Source organism: Papaver somniferum, chromosome 9 (genome assembly GCF_003573695.1).
Source record: "Papaver somniferum cultivar HN1 chromosome 9, ASM357369v1, whole genome shotgun sequence".
In the NCBI taxonomy this organism is placed as follows: domain Eukaryota; kingdom Viridiplantae; phylum Streptophyta; class Magnoliopsida; order Ranunculales; family Papaveraceae; genus Papaver; species Papaver somniferum.
In genome coordinates, this window is record NC_039366.1 from 64891336 (window position 1) to 64900289 (window position 8954).

Sequence of the window (8954 nt, forward strand, 5' to 3'; positions counted from 1 at the left end):
TGCCGGAGGACCTCGCATTTCAGATTGCAAAGATAGTAGGAATTGTTTCCCGCAATGTCGTGTATTATAAAAGGTCCTCCCCATGTAGGTGCTAACTTTCCCCATTTCTTCTCTCGTTGATACTGTGGGATTGTTCTTAGCACATATTTCCCCTCTACAAAATTTCGAAGCTTTACCTTTTTGTTGTACTCCCTCGCTAGTCTTCGTTGATAATTTTCCATCTTCTGCAATGCTGCTTCCCTCCTTCCTTCCAGGTCGTCCAATCTCTCTAACATCATGTCTGTTGTGAGATTTTTCTCCCATGCTTCGGTCTTTGTAGTTGGCATGAGGATCTCTGTTGGGATGACTGCTTCAGCTCCATAAGTGAGGAGATACGGGGATTCCCCAGTGGCAGATCTTCGTGTTGTCTTATATGCCCATAACACATTGTGCAGCTGTTCACACCATCGCCCCTTATGTTCGTCTAATTGCTTTTTGAGGATAAGGGCAAGGGTCTTGTTAGTGGCTTCCGCTTGTCCGTTGCTTTGAGGGTATATGAGGGTGGATTTGTTCTTCCTTATTTTGAAAGTATCGAAGAGCATGTCTATATTTTTCCCCTGTAATTGCTTACCATTATCGGACACGATTTCCACTGGTATGTCGAACCTGCAAATGATGTTTTGGAATATGAAAGTAACACATCCACGTATCTGATCCTGGCTAAGGCTTTAGCTTCCACCCATTTACTGAAGTAGTCCAAGGCTACTATCAAAAATCGTCTTTTTCTTGATCCTTCGATGAAAGGCCCGACGATATCTATGCCCCATTTTGCAAATGGCCACGGGCTATCTAAAGAATTTAATGTTGTTGCTGGCGCGTGTATCTTTTTGGCGAAACGCTGACATTCTTCACATCGTCAGGACATTCTTGCGGTATCCTGTATCATTGTGGGCCAGTAATATCCTTGCATTTTTGCTTTGTCGGCTAGTGATCTCATGCCGCTATGATTCCCTGCGTGATGAGTGCCAAATATTGTATATATTTATCCCTTTTTGTTGGCATTTAACTCATCCTTTGCGCATTAATTCTACATTTTATCCCATATTCTGTATTTTCATTGTTTTCAAGAATAAATATTTTTCTTACTTAATTTTGCATTTTTAGGTAATAAATAAAGTCTGGATGACTTGCGGAGCGGAAAAGAGCTGAAGAGTGGTGAAAAGCCGGAAGAAATTACGCAAGGAAGCCGCAAAGAATGGTGCGCACAAGACCAAAAAGCTAGGAATGGGCTCAAGAAGGAAGAATTGTTCTTAAAGAAGATATGGGCTTGGCATACCCAAGGCCCAAAACCCTCACCCAAACCCATTTTCTATATCCAAGCCCGTCTCGGATTTCAGCCGTCAGATTGAAGCATTTCAGCATCCTACGGTCGCTCCTATGCCTGTGCATCAAATCCCGATGATTCCGCTAAACACTACAACACCTAACCTAATCTCGCACCGTAGACTTCGTTGTATTTTACATCCTACGGTCGCTACAAGATGCTTCTTTCTTATCCGTCCGATCCACCTACCATCTCCATATCCAGCGGCTTCAGCTCGTGGTACACACATCTTGATACACCCGCCTAACACACTAATACTCGAACCCTATGACCTAGCCAAACAGCTCCCTACCCTAACCCATATCGACCTCCACCTTCGTCTTCCTCTCCCCCTCTCTGCAACAGAAACACCCATTCCACCACCATCACCTCCACCTGCTACTTCCATCATCCATCACTCCTGTCACCACCATCACCTCCACCATATCCATCATTACCCGACACGACCCATCCCCCTAATTCGAAGCGCTTTAACCTCTCTCACCAACTGACCTAGGTGAGGGTTGATAAAACACCTCAAATTAGGGAGCAATTGTAGCAATTGGGAGCAGGAGAAGAACCGAGAGAGGCAGAGAAGACATGGGGCGACGTCAATTCAAAGTTTTGGTGAGTAAATTTCGGAAATTGAAAACCCTAATTTCAATTCTAGGGTTTCGGAAAAATTGGGTATTTGGTGATATAAATAGGGGGTGATGTAGAGAGTTAGAGGGGGATGATCTCTGGACTAGCCAGAAAAACATTTTGTTCTGTTTTATGTCACAATTAAAATTTCAGTTCATCTCATGACAGTTGATAGTGAATGTTATATGATGTTTTGATTTTTATCTTGAATGTTGATTATTGTGTTTAATTTATCATATATTATGAATGTTATTGTTATTATCATGTGTAGTATGAGCTAATTAGCAACAAGCTAAGGCTTTGATAAAGCCTTGGTGCACTGTCAAATGGTAAATTGCTAGGATAGGATGCCATATGCTTGTTTTTCTTGTGCATTGGGAAGAAAGCAGTGCTATGATTGCTTGTGATTGATTGTGCTGTCAAAAGACAGTCAATACTAGGGGTATTTCTGTTAGCAAGCTGTTTTTCTTTCCTTTCTATTGTATGCATAGGACTCAACTCAACCTAGGAATATGCTATTTGATTAGAACACAAGGTGGAATCTAAGCCTTAGCTTAGCCACAATTCCTTTCTTCAGTTACATTCCTTTACTGTTTTTATTCACTGCTTAGTTATTCACTGCTTTTATTCACTGCTTTTATTCACTGCTTAGTTACATTCCTTTACTGTTTTGCTTAGTTCTTGTATTTTGAAGCCTATTGTGCACTGAAGTCAGTGCACAAACTCACCTCTGCCCTTGGCTTCCAAGCCTTGGTTCTTAGCTGTTTTCTTTGCTGCTTTGCTTTACCTTGCTGCTTTGGTTCTTTACTTCTGCCACTTTGTATGCCATATTGCTTTATCTTGCTCACTGTCTTCATTGTAGCTTAGGTTTCTCTTATAGTGCTCCCACTCCCTGTGGACTTTCCCCTGCTTTCCTTCTATTCTATAAACTTGGCCTTGTATACTTGCAAGTTTCTGTGTGTTTTCCATTGCACACCAAGTTTTTGGCGCCGCTGCCGGGGAGTGGTGTTGCCACTGCTGAGTTCCATTAGCATCTCTGCGTTGCAATCATTGCAGGCCTGCTTCACTATCATTGCAACCCTCTGCTTGCAATCATTGCATCAGATCATTGCATACTTGCCTGCAATCATTGCACTGCAATGATTGCACTGTGATCATTGCAGGGTTGGCCTGACTATCTTTGCACTCTGTGATCATTGCAGGTACCACCTTGGCTGTGCTGCTGCTGCTGGTGCCTTCTCTGCCAAAGCCTGCTGCTGCCAACTGAAGCTGCCAACTGGGCTGCCTATTTCTGTTGCTGCTGGGCTTGTGCACGCTCTGCTGCTGGGCTCTGTTCCAACCTTTGTTGCTGGGCTTGAACCAACTGAGCTGGGCTTAGTAACCTCAATTTCGCTGGGCTTGCAACTTCTGCTCCTGGGCTTGCCCTTTTCTGCTGGGCTTCGCTGCAGATTCTGCTGGGCCTGTGTTGCTGAGTCACTTCAACTGTTGCTGGGCTTGAGCGTGAGCTGCTTAGGACGATCCTAAAGCCCAACTGGGCTGTGCAACTAAAAGGGGACTAAAAGCCTATTTTTGGGCTTCCCTCCAAAAAACAAGTAAGCCTAACCCATGAGTTAACCCACTTGGGCCTCATTTAAATTCAAATTCGGGCTTGTAATAATTAATTTAATTATTTATTTGGGTTTGTAATAATTTTTATTTATTTTTTTTTTTTAATATTTGGGACTGTAATTATTTTTTTTTGTTTTTTTTTATTTTTTCTTTTATTTTTTTTTCTTTTTCTTTTATGGGCATGTCTTAATTATTATTATTGTTTTTATTTTCTTTTATGAGTTGTGCTAATTTATGCTAGGTTTAGTTCAAAAATTTTTCCAAAGCCCAATTTTAAACCAAAAACAAAATCCCTTATTAAAACCAGCACCCATTCAAAACCAAATCTTCATAACCCTTGTGGGCCAAATTGTTTCCGATTGCTCTGTCTGACCAACATGTTAGTTAAGGTACCTACTAGGACATGATTGTGACCTACAGAGACCAGACAAACAGACTTGTTAGAATCAACCCAGACGAAAAAATCATAAAAATGAAAAAATCATAAAAATGGAGCTCATTTACCTTGAAATGTCGACTCTTGTGCAAATATGTATTTTTATTAGGAGTCTTAGTCTAGATATTTAGGCACCCTGATTCTAGCACAATTCACATAGTGATAAGAAATTTGCACGCGCACGATCTACCAATACATGTATGGCCTCGATCTTCAAGGTGTTTGATAGGAAGTTACGATTGCCAATCACTTTAGAATACTGAACGAAACTTGACTAGCTTGTTCTTTGGTTGGTTGGGATAGAAGGTGGAGGTTACATTAAGAAAGACAACCATCGAATTTAACTGGGTGCATCAAAAAGGGCTACCTCTTGCAAAAGTGTCATGTAATTTTTGTTTCCTTTGTATTATGTATCAAAAGTGTTTCCTTATTCAAAAAAAAAAAAAAAAAAAAAAAAAAAAAAAAAAAAAAGTTGTATATATTCAGAAAAAAAAAAAAAAAAAAAAAGAGAAAAAAATATCAGAAAAATACAAAAAATCAAATTTATCAATTCCATCCTCTCTTGTTCCAAAAAAAAGAGAATAGTCAATGTAAATAAGAGTCATGTAATAGTCATTTTTTTTGTTTCATTATAATAGCAAGGAGGTGTTGCCATTGATGTACAACGCGAGTAATTGTGAAATACCTCCAACTCATTCACAATTCTCGTAAAGTCCGGACAGCTAGCTAGATTTCGACCTCAGTTCTTAGCCTGAGAACTATCTCTTGGTGATTAGTAGTCATAACTTCAGATTTTCTTTACACATGTGTAGATACACTTTACACTCTTATCACATGTTTTTTTGTTATCAGTGCTAGGATTGTGCCTTCGATAGCTAGATTGACATCTCCATTTTGCTGTGAGCTTAAACTGTTTTGCACATGTCACATTTCATGGAATATGAGCTTATATTTTGTCCTTAGGTTTTGTAGGCACACCTCTGGTAAACCTCTCACGAGACTTCACTCGTCCACTAGGGACACTTAGTGGTTTAAAAGGCTTAGTGCATACGCTAAATGCATTCGAGAGACCAGCGACAGTGGTATAGTAGGATTTCCTTAGTTTTGTTTTACTTGAGGACAAGTAAAATTCAGGTTTGGGGGTATTTGATGAGTGCCAATAATGTATATATCTATCCCTTTTTGTTGGCATTTAACTCATCTTTTATGCATTAATTCTACTTTTATCCCATATTCTGTATTTTCATTGTTTTCAAGAATAAATATTTTATTAATTAATTTGCATTTTTTTTAGGTAATAAATAAAGTTCGGATGAGTCGCGGAGCGAAAAGAGCAGAAAAGTAGTGAAAAGCCGGGAGAAATTACACAAGGAAACCGCGAAGAATGGTGCGCACAACCTCATTTTCTACACACAAAAGCGCCTCCGTTCTCAGCCATCAGATCAGTTCTCAGAAGCATCCGACGGTCGCTCCTTCATAGAGCATCAAAATCTGAAGTCTCTGCCGAGCACCACAGCGCTGAAATTCCAAGCCTTCAGATTAGATGGTAGTTGAATCCAACGGTCGCTCCCTTGCTGTGCATCAAAGTTTGATATCTCCGACTAACACTACAACACAACACCTAACTCCATCTGGCATCGTTGATTTTGTTGTATCATATAATCTGACGGTCGCTACAAGCTTCACTCCGAATCACCATCCGATCCACCTACCAGCTTCGCATCTCGCGGCCCATCTCACGAAACATCGAACTCGATGGACCCGTCTAACACCCTAGCACCCGAGCCCTACCACCTAACCAAACACGCCCCCTACCCCAAACACAGTCGACCTCCCCCTCACTTCTCCACAGCAGAGAACCACCATCACCTTCCCCTTCCACCGTACACTACCACCTTCTCCACCTCAATCACCACAACGAAAACCATCATCACCCTACCACCCTAAACATCACCTCCACACTTCCCCCTTTCCTTTCACTCTCTCTAGCCCTCTATTTTAATGTTTTCACACCATAACCCTAGGTGATAAATCATTAAAACAGATGAGTCTAGAGAACAAATTAGAGCATGGAATGGAGTAGGAGCAATTACAAAGCATGGGTCGACGATTTCAAGCATCAATTTCAAAGAAATTAGGTAAACCTAATTTAACTGACTTTTGGGGAATAACCCTAATTTTGTAATTTAGGGAAATTGTGTTATGGGTATAAATTGGGACTATGGGTTGTGTTAGAAAGCATGCCAGGATTAGCCTGCATCCAGGACTCTCATGTCCTGTTAAATTTTCATGTTTCAGTTAAATGTGCCTGTAGTTGTTTTGTTCTGTTAATTGCTTACTTTGTTTTGTTAAATGTTAAATGTTCTGTTAACTGTTATCCATTGTTAATTGTTTGCTTTGTTCTGTTAATTTCTTGCTGCCATTTTAATTCACTGTTATCCATGTTTAATTCACTGTCATCCATGTTTAATTCACTTTCATGTTTAATTCATTGTCAGGAAGTGATGGTATGCTAGGTTAGAGTTTTCAATACACTGTTTTGATTGAGCAGTGGGGAGAAACTAGTGCTCACTAGTGACAATGAGCAAGCTAGTTTTCTTCCCACTCCATTTGTATGCTTAACTCTATTGCATTGTTATGATTGAGCAATGGGAGGAATTAGTGCTCATAGCAAGCTAATTCTCCTCTCATTCCATTGGTATGCCTAGAGCCACTGCCTTGGCCTTGTAATGTCATCACTGTTAACCTTCTATCTCCCCTGCCCTTGGCCTTAGGCCTTGGTTCATTCCTGTGTTGTTTTCTGTTGCTTTTGTTCATCTTTACTTGCACTGTTTTCACTGTCATGTTCTTTTGGCTTGTTCAACTGCAGCTGCTGTTGCCTTTGCTGCACTGCTGCTGTAGCTGCTGTTGCTTGTTCTGCCTGCAGTTGCTGTTGCTGTTGTTTTGTCCTGCAGCTGCTGTGCAGCACTGTGCTTGCTGCTGCACTGCCTTCCCTGTTGCTGCCACTCCACTTTTCTTGGTTTGCTGCAACCCTGTTGCATTTCTCTTCATTGCAGTTGTCTGCAGCTGCTGCTGCAACTTGTTGCTGCTGCTGTTTCTTGTTACTTCTTTTGGCTTGCTTTCCTCTGTTGCTGTGCAGCTCTTTCTCCTGTTGCTGCATGCTTCCCTGCTGCAGCTCCTGCATCAGACCACCACTGCTGCATTGCTCTTCCTTCTCCTGCCAAGTCCAGCTCCTGCAGCCTACTGAGTCCAAAATCCAACTGAGCTCAAAGCTCAGCTCATTCCAAAAAGACTAAGGCCCAGCCACAGTTTAGGTTAAGGCAAGCCAATTCATTGTTACATTGAGCCCAATTCACTGTGAAAGCCCAGCTCAACCCAAGGCTCAAAGCCCATTGTAAATTGTTGAAAGACCACAGGCCCAGCTCAAACCAAAGCCCAAACCATTCAACTGTAGGCTTAATCCAAAAGCCTAAACTCAACTCTGAGGCCCAGTTCAGCCCAAGCCTAAGTTTAAGGCCAAAGCCTAGTGCACTTCAAGACCCTTTGGTATTCAAAGCCCAATAGCAAACTAGGAACCCAATTGGCTAAAACACTTCCGAAACACACCCGATCTCTGTGGATCGACCCGTACTTGCACGAGCTACAACTGACGACCGTGCACTTGCGGTATTACTGTAGCCCCACCCCCCCCCCCCCCCCCCGTTTTTGTTTTTCTGCGCATAATTTCTATACCTTTTCCAAGCTACCAAGTTTTTGGCCGGGGAGATAATTTTTAGGACCTTTTAGAAGCCTACCAAGTTTTTGGCGCCGTTGCCGGGGATTGGGTGCTGTGTTTTTATCTGTGTTTTTCTTAGCTATTTTGCATTTCACTGCATAGCATTGCATCTGCATCTGCTTCACATCATTTGCTGTTGGACTGCTGTTCTGAACTGTTTTCCTGCTGGGACGCCACCAAGGAAAAGAAACCAAAACCCAATGGGGGTTTTTGCAACAATATCAGAGCAGCTGGGCTGTGCTAAAAAGGTAAGTCTAAACCCATTCCATTGAGAGAACTCAACCTGTGGGCTTCCAATTTTTTAATTGTGGGCTGTAATATTAAAGCCAATTTTTTGGGCTTTTATTCTCTATTTGGGTTTGTAATAATTTATTTGTGGGCTTGTTTATTTGTGTGGGCTTGTTTAAATTCTTCCATGGATTGTAATTGGACTCTGGGTTTAAACCCAGCTGAGAGGTATAACTGATTGTGGGCTTGTTTCCATCAAGAGTGGACCTCGAAACAAAAGTTTTAAAACAAACGTCGGGCCTTAACCAAACTGGGCCAAATTAAACTTTCAAAATTAAAACTTAGTGTTTCGTAGGCCGCAGCCTCATTAGAGGACCAACAGTGGGCTTGCTCCCATACAAAAAACCAAATTTTATTTATTTTAAAAAAAAAAAAAAAAAAAAAAAAAAAAAAAAAATTTTGCTCCCATTCAAAAACCAATTTATCTTCTTTTTCTAAAAAAAAAAAAAAAAAAAAAAAAAAAAAAAAAAAAAAAAAAAAAAAAAAAACCCTTTTTGTTCCTTTTGTATATATTTTGCTAATCCAATATGATCTCGGCTGAAATATGTTGGATTTTTGCCTTGACTTGAATAACGGAGTTTTTAATTCTGCTTTCGCCCGAAATCGGGTAGGTATCTCTCTCCTTTACTCTAATCAGCCATGTCCTTTCCATATGTTGCATTTTAATTCTTTCCATATTTTTGAACATTGAGGAACAATGTTTAGTTTAGGTTTGGGGTAAGAGTAGATGCCACGTAATATGCTATAATTGAAAACGAACTCCTTCTTCTTTTTGAAAAAAATTGAAAAATTCCAAAAAAAATTAAAAAATCAAAATTCCAAAAAAATTAAAAAATGAAAAAATCATAACAATGGAGCTTCAT